Below are 13700 nucleotides of genomic sequence, written 5' to 3' on the forward strand. Positions count from 1 at the left end.
TGAGCCAGAGCCCCCAAATCAGCTGCTCCTTTAACCTCGTCCTGTCTGAGTGAAGAACAAACACCCTCCGGCAGCCTACACGCAGGGGCGGGTCCAAATCCAAAGCTGAACCCTGGGAGCTGTGCGAGCACAGAAGAGAAAGGGAAATCTCTCCCAGCAGCCTCAGGAGCAGCGGATTAAACCTCCACAATCAACTTGATGTACCCTGCATCTGTGGAATACCTGAAGAGACAACGAATCATCCCAAATTGAGGAGGTGGACTTTGGGAGCAAGATATATTACTTTTTCCCCTTTTCCTCTTTTTGTGAGTGTGTATGTATATGCTTGTGTGTGAGATTTTGTCTGTATAGCTTTGCTTTCACCATTTGTCCTAGGGTTCTGTCCGTTCGGTTTTTTTTTTTTTTTTTTTAACTTTTTAAAAAAATTTGTTGCTTAATAATTTTTTATTTTATTTTATCTTACTTTATTTTATTTTATCATTTTTCTTTCTTTCTACCTTTTCTCCCTTTTATTCTGAGCCTTGTGAAGGACAGTCTCTTGGTGTCCCAGCCAGGAGTCAGGACTGTGTGTCTGAAGTGGGAGAGCCAACTTCAGGACACTGGTCCACAAGAGACCTCCGAGCTCCATGTAATATCAAATGGCAGAAATCTCCCAGAGATCTCCATCTCAACACCAAGACCCAGCTTCACTCAACGACCAGCAAGCTACAGTGCTGGACACGCTATGCCAAACAACTAGCAAGACAGGAACACAAGCCCACCCATTAGCAGAGAGGCTGCCTAAAATCATAAGGCCACAGACCTCAAAACACACCATCAGACGTGGACCTGCCCACCAGAAAGACAAGATCCAGCCTCATCCACTAGAACATAGGCACTAGTACCCTCCATCAGGAAGCCTACACAACCCACTGAACCAACTTTAGCCACTGGGAACAGACATCAAAAACAACAGGAACTACAAACCTGCAGCCTGCAAAAAGGAGACCCCAAACACACTAAGATAAGCAAAATGAGAAGACAGAAAAACACACAGCAGATGAAGGAGCAAGGTAAAAACCCACCAGACCTAACAAATGAAAGGAAATAGGCAGTCTACCTGAAAAAGAATTCAGAATAATGATAGTAAAGATGATCCCAAATCTTGGACACAGAATACAGAAAATGCAAGAAACATTTACAAGGACCTAGAAGAACTAAAGAGGAAACAAGCAACAATGAACAACACAATAAATGAAATTAAAAATACTCTAGAAGGGGTCAATAGCAGAATAACTGAGGCAGAAGAACAGATAAGTGACCTGGAAGATAAAATAGTGGAAATAACTACTGCAGAGCAGAATAAAGAAAAAAGAATGAAAAGAATTCAGGACAGTCTCAGAGACCTCTGGGACAACATTAAACACACCAACATTTGAATTATAGGGGTCCCAGAAGAAGAAGAGAAAAAAAAAGGGACTAAGAAAATATTTGAAGAGATTATAGTTGAAAACTTCCTTAATATGGGAAAGGAAATAGTTAATCAAGTCCAGGAAGCACAGAGAGTCCCATACAGGATAAATCCAAGGAGAAACACGCCAAGACACATAGTAATCAAACTATCAAAAATTAAATACAAAGAAAACATATTAAAAGCAGCAAGCAAAAAACAACAAATAACACACAAGGGAAGCCCCATAAGGTTAACAGCTGATCTTTCAGCAGAAACTCTGCAAGCCAGAAGGGAGTAGCAGGACATAATTAAAGTGATGAAGGAGAAAAACCTACAACCAAGATTACTCTACCCAGCAAAGATCTCACTCAGATTTTATGGAGAAATTAAAACCTTTACAGACAAGCAAAAGCTGAGAGAGTTCAGCACCACCAAACCAGCTTTACAACAAATGCTGAAGGAACTTCTCTAGGCAAGAAACACAAGAGAAGGAAAAGACCTACAATAACAAACCCAAAACAATTAAGAAAATGGTAATAGGAACATACATATCGATAATTACCTTAAATGAAAATGGATTAAATACTCCCACTAAAAGACACAGACTGGCTGAATGGGTACCAAAAGAAGACCCATATATACGCTGTCTACAAGAGACCCATTTCAGACCTAGGGACACATACAGACTGAAAGTGAGGGGATGGAAAAAGATATTCCATGCAAAGGGAAATCAAAAGAAAGCTGGAGTAGCAATTCTCAGATCAGACAAGATAGACTTTAAAGTAAAGACTATTACAAGAGACAAAGAAGGACACTACATAATGATCAAGGGATCGATCCAAGAAAAAGATATAACAACTGTAAATATTTATGCACCCAACATAGGAGCACCTCAATACATAAGGCCAATGCTAACCACCATAAAAGGGGAAATCAACAGTAACACAATCATAGTAGGGGACTTTAACAACCCACTTTCACCAATGGACAGATCATCCAAAATAAAAATAAATAAGGAAACACAAGCTTTAAATGATACATTAAACAAGATGGGCTTAATTGATATTTATAGGACATTCCATCCAAAAACAACAGAATACACATTTTTCTCAAGTGCTCATGGAAAAAATTCTCCAGGATAGATCATATCTTGGGTCACAAATGAAGCCTGGTAAATTTAAGAAAATTGAAATTGTATCAAGTATCATTTCCAACCACAAGGCTATGGGACTAGATATCAATTACAGAAAAATATCTGTAAAAAATACAAACACTTGGAGGCTAAACAATATATTACTTAATAACCAAGAGATCACTGAAGAAATCAAAGAGGAAATCAAGAAATACCTAGAAACAAATGACAATGGAGACACGACGACCCAAAACCTATGGGATGCAGCAAAAGCAGTACTAAGAGGGAAGTTTATAGCAATACATTCCTACCTTAAGAAATAGGAAATATCTCAAATAAACAACCTAACCTAGCACCTAAAACAATTAGAGAAAGAAGAACCAAAAAAAACCCAAAGTTAGAAGAGGGAAAGAAATCATAAAGATCGGATCAGAAATAAATGAAAAAGGAATGAAGGAAATGATAACAAAGATCAATAAACCTAAAAGCTGGTTCTTTGAGAAGATAAACAAAATTGATAAACCATTAGCCAGACTCATCAAGAAAAAAAGGGAGAACACTCAAATCAATAGAATTAGAAATGAAAAAGGAGAAGTAACAATTGACACTGCAGAAATACAAAGGATCCTGAGAGATTACTGCTAGCAACTCTATGCCAATAAAATGGACAACCTTGGAAGAAATGGACAAATTCTTAGAAATGAACAACCTGCTGAGACTGAACCAGGAAGAAATAGAAAATATGAACAGACCAATCACAAGCACTGAAATTGAAACTGTGATTAAAAATCTTCCAAAAAATGAAAGCCCAGGACCAGATGGCTTCACAGGCGAATTCTATCAAATATTTAGAGAAAAGCTAACACCTATCCTTCTCAAACTCTTCCAGAATATAGCAGAGGGAGGAACACTCCCAAACTCATTTTGTGAGGCCACCATCACCCTGATACCAAAACCAGAAAAAGATGTCACAAAGAAAGAAAACTACAGGCCAATATCACTGATGAACATAGATGCAAAAATCCTCAACAAAATACTAGCAAACAGAATCCAACAGCACATTAAAAGGATCATACACCATGATCAAGTGGGGTTTATTCCAGGAATGCAAGGATTCTTCAATATATGCAAATCAATCAATGTGATACACCATATTAACAAATTGAAGGAGAAAAACCATATGATCATCTCAATAGATGCAGAGAAAGCTTTTGACAAAATTCAACACCCACTTATAATAAAAACCCTCCAGAAAGTAGGCATAGAGGGAACTTTCCTCAACATAATAGAGGCCATATATAACAAACCCACAGCCAACATCGTCCTCAATGGTGAAAAACTGAAAGCATTTCCACTAAGATCAGGAACAAGACAAGGCTGCCCACTCTCACCACTATTATTCAACATAATTTTGGAAGTTGTAGCCACAGCAATCAGAGAAGAAAAAGAAATAAAGGGAATCCAAATCAGAAAAGAAGAAGTAAAGCTGTCACTGTTTGCAGATGACATGATACTCTACATGGAGAATCCTAAACATGCTACCAGAAAACTACTAGAGCTAATCAGTGAATTTGGTAAAGTAGCAGGATACAAAATTAATGCACAGAAATCTCTTGCATTCCTATACACTAATGATGAAAAATCTGAATGTGAAATTAAGAAAACTTTCCCATTTACAATGCAGCAAAAAGAATAAAATATCTAGGAATAAACCTACCTAAGGAGACAAAAGACCTTTATGCAGAAAATTATAAGACACTGATGAAAGAAATTAAAGATGATACAAATCGATGGAGAGATATACCATGTTCTTGGATTGGAAGAATCAACATTGTGAAAATTACTGTGCCCTCCAAAGCAATCTACAGATTCAATGCTATCCCTATCAAACTACCACTGGCATTTTTCACAGAACTAGAACAAAAAAATTTCACAATTTGTATGGAAACACAAAAGACCCCGAATAGCCAAAGCAATCTTGAGAACGAGAAGTGGAGCTGGAGGAATCATGCTCCCTGACTTCAGACTATACTACAAAGCTACAGTAATCAAGACAGTATGGTACTGGCACAAAAACAGAAATATAGATCAGAGGAACAGGATAGAAAGCCCAGAGATAAACACACACATATGGTCACCTTATCTTTGATAAAGGAGGCAAGAATATGCAGTGGAGAAAAGACAGCCTCTTCAATAAGTGCTGGGATCCCACTACTGGCAATCCCACTACTGGGCATATACCCTGAGAAAACCATAATTCAAAAAGAGTCATGTACCAAAATGTTCATTGCAGCTCTATTTACGGTAGCCAGGACATGGAAGCAATCTAAGTGTCCATTGACGGGTGAATGGTTAAAGAAGATGTGGCTCATATATACAATGGAATATTCCTCAGCCATAAAAAGAAATGAAATTGATTTATTTGTAGTGAGGTGGATGTACCTAGAGTCTGTCATACAGAGTGAAGTAAGTCAGAAAGAGAAAAACAAATACTGTGTGCTAACACATATATATGGAATCTAAGAAAAAAAAAAAGAACGGTCATGAAGAACCTAGGGGTAAGATGGAAATAAAGACACAGACCTACTACAGAATGGACTTGAGGATATGGGGAGGGGGAAGGGTAAGCTGTGACAAAGCGAGAGAGTGGCATGGACATATATACACTACCAAACGTAAGGTAGATAGCTAGTGGGAAGCAGCCGCATAGCACAGGGAAATCAGCTCAGTGCTTTGTGACCGCCTGGAGGGGTGGGATAGGGAGGGTGGGAGGGAGGGAGATACAAGAGGGAAGAGATATGGGAACATATGTATATGTATAACTGATTCACTTTGTTATAAAGCAGAAACTAACACACCATTGTAAAGCAATTATACTCCAATAAAGATGTTAAAAAAAACAAAACAAAGAAACAAAAATAAACAAATCCTTACTGAGTCCCTATTGTGTTCCAGTCTCCACACTCAGTTCTGGGGATACAGAGGTGAAAAAAGTTCCTGCCTCCTGCTTTGTTCTGCTTACAGCGAGTGGGCAAGATGGATATTAAATTGGCAAAAACAAACCCCCCTCCAAAAAAACAAATCCAAAGTGCAATGATCTTACAATCAGTAAAATGCACCTTTTGTTTGTAAGAGGATTCTTCTTTACCAGTCAAGTCCCTGTCCACCTTCTCTTTTCCTCAAGGAATGTGCCAATCTCTTCTCTTTATATACCAGGTAAGGGAAAAGGCACACTTGCTCATTTTCTATAGAACTTAATCAGTTTTTGCTTAATCGACTTGCAAGAACCTTTTAGATGGAAGAGGGATGGGGGCAAGGAATTCAGCCAGGACATTTGTTAGTGGGACGAGGCTCCCAGTAGTCCTGGAAAGGCATTTCTACCTCCACGTTTGGCTTTTCTAGGGGGCAGCTGAGTAACACTCTCTCAACATTTGGGATTTAGTTAGGATTTGGTTGGGTGACGTATAACTGAAAATTCAAACAAGCAGGTTTAGAATATGTCTATAATAAGTTAAGATTTATTTCTCTCTCATATGAAGGGAATCTGGAGGAGAGAAAGCCATGGCCAGTGTGACTGCTTTGTCATCTGATTATTGGGAACAGAATCCTGCCTTTTGGCTCCTCAGTTTTTAGTGCTGTTTCCATGGTCAAGGCTGCCTCATGGACTGAGATGGCTGTTGGAGCACCAGTCCTTACATCCACAGTTCATCAGGAAGCAGAAATAAGGGCAAGAGGCAAAGGGGCTGCACCTCCCAGCTTAGCCAGCCTCCCTTGAAACTGCTCTCTTGGCTGCCCCTTCTGGTTGCTTCCACATGTATATCATCCACCTCCCTTTGTTGCAGCAGAGGCTGGGATTACCTGGGAGCATTGTCAGCCTTCCTCTAAATTAAGGATCTTGGTGCTAATGGAGAAAGGGAGAAAGGAGAGGTGGACCATGCTTCTTAAACCTTAGCATGTGTCAGAATCACCTGGGAGGGTGTGTTAAAACCCACACTGCTAGGCTGCATCCCATCTGGGGTGGGATCTGAGAATCTGCATTTTTAACAAGCTCCCGGGTGGTGTGATGATGTCAGTTCTTGCGTCATATTTTGAGCAGCACCAACAATCTGCCAGTTTGACTTGTTGGAGAAGTTCTATTGCCTGGATAATTTCAAACTTGCCCAATCAGAAAGAAATTCACAAAAAAGGGCAGTCCATGAAAAACAATCACCATCTTCCTCAAGTTCAGAGACAATCAACTAGGGGCAGTGCATCAGTGACTAAAGAGTGTCAATGAAGATACGGCTAGGTGTGAATCTGACCTGCTGACAGGCAACTTGAACTTGGCGTGGAAATGTGTTTTGAAAAGGGTGAAAAGATGTTTTCCTTTGAAAAGAGAAAGGCGGAGTACAAAAATTCCTCCGCTTAGATCTCATTCAACACGTATTTACAGAATGGCTACTTGTGTCCCATGCTGTCCAAGGTCCCCACCTCTACGTGATTGTACCCCTGTTCAAAGTTTGGGCTTTTGTGGGTAGCTGAGTCATGCTTCGGCTCAGCCCTAAAAACAGTGTGGAAATAAATCACACGGAGCCTTTGCGTTTGAGGCAAGCTTAAAGCACATTTTATTTAATTTGCAGAAACACGGTGGGGAGATTTATATGCATGGCTCTTGTGACAGCACTGACACAATTTTTGATTTCCAAAAAGATTAATGATGAACTGAAACAGAGACAAGAGCTATCCACAAAGGTAAATGGAGAAATAAAAGTTGCTAATTACAGGAAGAACAGGGTATCTGCTGAGGAGGACCATACTACACCCTCCAGAAGGTTCAAGCCATGAGCTGAGGAATAAAGAGTCCTGCTGGCTTCAAATGTCTTCAAATTTCAGAGGCCATAAATACGTATTCCTCTAGAAAGCAAAGGTCTTTCAGGAGCTGTCCCCTACCCCAAGTTAATGTGGTCTCCACGTTTGGTCCTTTCACTGGGTAGGGAGATCTGTTTAATCTCAGTGACTGTTGCCCAGGAGAGCAAACTACTCAAAAGCAACTGTCTTGTTTACGTCCCACCTACAATATATAATCTCTGTAATTCAGATTTCTCTAAATCAGCATATGTGACTTCAATAGGGAGTGAACAAAAGGCCAACAAAAATGGCTTTCCAGGAAAATTAGACCTTGAACTATCTCACAAAGAATTACTTTAAAAAAGCTCAGAGGGCTTCCCTGGTGGCGCAGTGGTTGAGGGTCTGCCTGCTGATGCAGGGGACACGGGTTCGTGCCCCGGTCCGGGAAAATCCCACATGCCGCAGAGCGGCTGGGCCCGTGAGCCATGGCCACTGAGCCTGCGCGTCCGGAGCCTGTGCTCTGCAATGGGAGAGGCCACAACAGTGAGAGGTCCGCGTTCAGCAAAAAAAAAAAAAAAGCTCAGAAAAAAATGGTAAGCAATTGATGAGCAAAGTTATAAATGACTCTCATTTATAAAAGTGTTTCTCCCGAAGAATCAGACAGCAAATTTTTTCCAACCTCAAAAATTTTTGGAAGTGACAAAACTCTACTTACTTAAAGTGTGTTTTATAATAACGCCTTGCTTTCCAATTTGAAGTTTGTCTGGATGAGTCAAGAAAACTCAGCAAGTGTTTAGACTGGATTGCAAATAGCTAATTTGCTAGTATTTGTACTAATGATTTTTAATAAGGATAATTTCAGAAACCTGTATTCTACATATTTTACAGTTGAAATATCAAATGATAGGCTGAAGATTTGCTATCAGAATATAGGTGGTACATTGCTGAGATGTATGTTAGAACCTAGGCTGTAACAAGGGAGGCAGGACAAGAGCATTTTATTGGTAGTCCTGAATAGACATATGCGTGTCTAGTAATTTAAATTGATGATTTTGAAAGGTAGCTCAAGTTTTATTATATACATTAAAAAATACGCATCACAACATATAGATAGTAAAATGATTTTATTGTTTAATACACACACCATGAATTAGCCAGTTTTGATTCAGGCTATTTTTACTTTATGTGATAAAACCCAAAAGATATTTTGAAATTTAAAAGTGTGGAATATTATGTAGTTAAACACAGATTTGTCAATTCTGCTGCATTTTGAATAGGGCAAACATTAAAACAGCTGATCTGTGCATTTCCACTTGGTCCCAACTTTTTGGTCTGTCTGACTCCCAGAGGTCCCCAGCCCTAACAGACTAAGAGAGTATATCTTTTGTTATTCCTTCTCTTTTCTTGACACGATAGGTTAAGTATGTAAAGCAGGTTGAGTTGTTAGGAAGAGAACTTCAAGATTTTTTGGTCCATCTTTCCATCTGACTTATGCTTATGAATCTTTTAAAAAAATTCCAAAGTAGTAGGTTAAATTTAGAAAGTCCAAACTAAGCCTCTGGGCTCCAATAAGAAATGCTGGGGGATTAAGAGGTTTTATTCCCTCTGGAGGGGGGCTAATAAGGGGCCATTGTGGGAGGGGGAGGTCAAAAGTATCCATATGTGAGTCCATTCACACAGTCTTCCTTGAATATTTGACCGGTAGTTTTGAACATTTTTTATAGTCACTGCTACAAACATGGCTATCTCAGTCCTTTGATTGGATGGGGGCACTTCTAGCTTTTCAAATGTGAGAAGTTGCGTAGTAATGTCCACTATGGCATTTGCTCCTGAATGGGTGTCTGGGAACAAAGTTAATAAAGACAATCTTGCCAAGTCTCTGTTGTGGGCCTGTGAAGTGCTCTAAGATTTGTAAAGAATTCTTCATAGGTATAGAAGGAATTTATAGAAAGGCATACATAGAAAGCAGTACTATTGCATAAAGCAATACTAATACATACATAGAAAGCAGTACTATTGTAATTGATGAAATGTGCTGATAGACAGCCTGTGGAGGAAGGAGCTGTTTCTTCAGAAGCCTGCCTTCTTTCTTTGGAAGCACCTGCAAGTGGAGATGACGAAAAGTCAGTTTGTTTCACGGTCGTGAATTACACTGACCAGTCCTTGGTCCCATGGACTACGGTCCCATGGACCATGAGCTACGAAAGGGAAGTCTGCAGATGATGGGCAAAGGGACTCATTGCCTGGTTTACTATGACTTGACAGCTGGCTGGATAAAGCTTTGCTGTATGTCCATTTAGGGCTGTCTGGATAAGTCTGTAAATAATACCATATGTAGTGAATGCACCTACAGAATGATTAAACCGATGCGGTGAATGTGAAATGACCAAAGTCAGTTTTGTTTTCTCTTCGTATTTTTCATGCTTTAGTTTCCCTTTTCCTTTAAGTGTTTTTTCCATCTCACTGTCTCTGGAAAGTAGAATTGCTCTGACGACCTAAGCTTTTTTGTTCTTTAGTGTAGTAAAGTAGTAGAAACATTTGATTTGGCTAATAAATTTTTAACTGTTAATATTTTGTGATCCAAATATTAGCAAACACATATGGAAAGCTTACTCTATGACACAAGCCGTGTTAAATACTATCTCCCTTAATACTCACAATAATCTAGTGATCTAAGTGTTGTTTTCTTCCCTTTAGAGATGGGGAACCTGAAATCTAGAAAGATAAAGAGCTATTAAGAGGTGGAGGCAAAGTCTGGCCCCTCATCACCTGGCATATACTATAGTGTAATCACCCAAAGAAGCCTGGATGTAGATTAGTAATTGGCTGCAGAGGTTTCCAGGCCACTAGGACAATATTAACCAAATTAGATGTCTTTTTTAAGTTCAGAGGATTCCACAGGACAGCAATCTAATAGAATCTTCCTTTTCCCCCCATACGTTGTGATTAACATGGTGTCTGGGACATAGCAGGTGTCGATAAATGATGAATGGATGGATGAATGAACATGTTAGTTGAATGGAGAAGAGCAATTAAGTGTCACATTCAGAATGTTTCATCACTGGATTGATTCGAATGCTGACCTAACACTGCAGCCGTGTCTCTGGATCAGGGTCTTGGAGGTCTTTGCTTGGCCAAGCAGTAAAGCTTTAGTTATTGGGTGGTGGAGAACCCTGGGGAGTGCAGGGGAAGGCTCTGGTTCTGGAGCGCCGGTGTGTGTACTCAGGGAATTTAGGATAGTGGCTTTCTGCCTAGTGGTACGGAAGCATTTCAGTATTTTAACGAGCATGGAAGTACCACTGTGAGTTGGCGGAATAGAAACCTTGGGAGCCACACCTGGTCAATCCCAATGCAGCATCCTTGTTTTCTAAGGACCTACTAAGGTGACTGGTGACTGAGACATATCATTAATTGAAAAACTTTGTGAAGTTGGCTTAGATTCTACCAGGTATACTTTTTGCTGTACTCCCAGAACACTAGAGGGCAGTAGCTACCTTGAAGATGTAAAACAGGTTTGTACTCTGAGGGTGGTTAGCCTTTGGTCCTGCTCTGTCAAGTGGAACGAGACAGCTTTTGCAAAACGATGAACATTTCCCTCTGTTCTTCAGGATGTGTCTGAATATGGAGATGATTCCAGAATAGTTTCTCAAGGGCCCAGAGTGTTCTTCAATCATTTGTAATATGCTCAGGCCTGAAATAGGACTTGCTTAATCGTTGGGGGCAATTGTCTAGATTCAGATCGAGCAAACATTTATTAAATGTCCATGTGGAAATACCTAACATCATTCTAGCAGACGACTGACATTTACTCCATGCTTCTTTAAGCAGTCTTGCCCCATTTACTGTTGCTGGGTAGTTTCATACAGGTGAAACCTCTAGGGGTGGCTGGGAATTTGTGAAGATTAAGCGTTATAAATGAGAATGCAGGAGTGTTGTTTGTATATTTATAATGTGTCTCTTTAAAAATTGAAATCTTCCAAGTATGGGAGGCCGCTCCTGACATTAACGATGTTTAAACACAGGTAGCCACTGTCCTAGCTGAGCTTATGGGAGCAAACCTTTTCAGCATATCTGATCCCTGTAAAGGCAGTTGGATATCCTAGGAGAAGCTCAACTGGGGAGCCCAGAGTTTCTTGGTTCCACTCCTAACTTGCGTGATCTAGGAAAGGGCTGGGAGGTCTTGGGTTGGTTACTTAACCCCAATTTCTTCATCTTTAAGATAGAAGAGGTGGAGAAATAGCTGTAAGGTTCCTCCAAGTTCTAATTTTCTACAATGCGAGCAATATCCACCAGGGAAGGCTCACGAAACAAAACACAGAAATAGAATCTTCTGCGTCTGAATCTTGGTAGGATGCAAGGAAGAGAATGCTTGCGAGGTTAGATACGCTTCATTTGGAGACACGTGACACGATGGACTTTGCTTATTCCTTCCCGGCGTCTTCTGCTGAAGGAAAAAGCGGCAGATGATCTGTAAATGTAATACGGAGGGAGATCTGGGATCAGGGCTAACTTAAAGAAAAAAGAAAAAGGAAGTAGCCACAGAGAAAATGGAATCTAGTTTTATAGTCAGATCTCAACTAAGATACACACAAAGTGGTGACAGGGAACTTCATTCAGTCACGTCTATGAAAACTATGAAAGAAAGTCATCAGGGGAAGAGAGAGGAGACAGAGGAAAAGAGATATTGATGGAAGCAAATCCTGGTTCTATCATTTATTAGATGGGTAAGCGTGGGCAAGTGGGGGACTTCTCTGAGCCTCCTTTTTCTCATCTGATGTCTGTAAATGTTAGTTGCCTCGCCCCCTTTGCCTTACTGTACTTGAATCTGTAGTTCTAAGGAAAAAACTGTGTTGCATGTTTTATCTATTCAGTACAAATAACTCTGCCTGAAGCCAAATGGATAGAAAGGGTACCAGCAAGTATAGTAGGAAAGTCAGGGTACATTAAGTCTGGCCTGAAGGAACTGTGCTTTTCCAGAATGTTCCCCAGAAAAGACAGATGGGTGAAGGATGTGGAAGTGTATCTGAGTGTGAGGCCTGGTGTGTTTCATGAAACGGACCTTTCTGGCATTGGTATGCATGGCAGAATTCTTTTTGTCTGGAGAGGAGGAGAGATCAGATGTGTGCACTGGGCCCATGGGAAAGAAGGGCAGGAAGAGAATGTCATCTCAGAGATCGGTCACTGGCCATCTCCCTGGACTTGCATGGGAGCCCCATGGGAGAGGAGGCTGCAGGACAGACTGTGCACAGCATCCTCGGTGATGGTGACAGTGGGGAAAGTCTTTGTTGGGGGGCATTAAACACCAAATGGGGGAACCAGAACAGGCAGAAGAACACGAGGAAAACACATATGCAAATGTGTGGCACCCCTTGTGAGTTTCTTGAAATAATCAGGAGAAATGCTTTTTTTTCTTTTCCATTACGGTTTATTACAGGATATTGAATATAGTTTCCTGTGTTATACAGTAGGTCCTTGTTGTTTACCCATTCTGTATATAATAGGTTGCATCTGCTAACCCCAAACTCCCAATCCATCCCTCCCCCCACTTGGCAACCACATGTCTGTTCTCTATGTCTGTGAGTCTGTCTCTGTTTTGTAAATAAGTTCATTTGTGTCATATTTTAGATTCCACATATAAGTGACATCATATGGTACTTGTCTTTCTCTTTCTGACTTACTTCATTTAGTATGATAATCTCTAGGTCCATCCATGTAGCTGCAAATGGCATTATTTCATTCTTTTTTATGGCTAAGTAAATTCCATTGTGTATATATATATATATACACACACACACATATATTTTATTATATGTGAATATATATTTCATTTTTCCATTTGGAATATATATATATATGTATATATATATATATACATATACCAAACCTTCTTTATCATTCATCTGTTGATGGACATTTAGGTTGTTTCCACGTCTTGACTATTGTAAGTAGTGCTGTTCATGTATCTTTCTGAATTATAGTTTTCCAGGAGAAACTCTTAATGTGTTTGGAAATTCTATATTAAAAGCCTGAAGAAAATCCTAAGAAACATGGGTGGTTACTGTAAATGAAACCCAGTTTATAAGAAGCTTGATGTAGGCCATGCACCCTAGAAAGAATGGTTGAAGGAGTTTCAGGATTCTTACATGGAAAAGAGATGTAAAAGGACTGGGTGAAGTTCAGCAGAATTATGTCTCTTCCAAAATTCTGGTGTTAGGGTTTCGTTGAGTCAGGATGCGATGTCTGTGATACCAACAGACTGCTTCAGTATCACATGTTTTCATGATTTGATCATTATGTATTTACTTTTTT

The sequence above is a fragment of the Phocoena sinus genome, chromosome 2 (assembly GCF_008692025.1).
Source record: "Phocoena sinus isolate mPhoSin1 chromosome 2, mPhoSin1.pri, whole genome shotgun sequence".
Lineage (NCBI taxonomy): Eukaryota > Metazoa > Chordata > Mammalia > Artiodactyla > Phocoenidae > Phocoena > Phocoena sinus.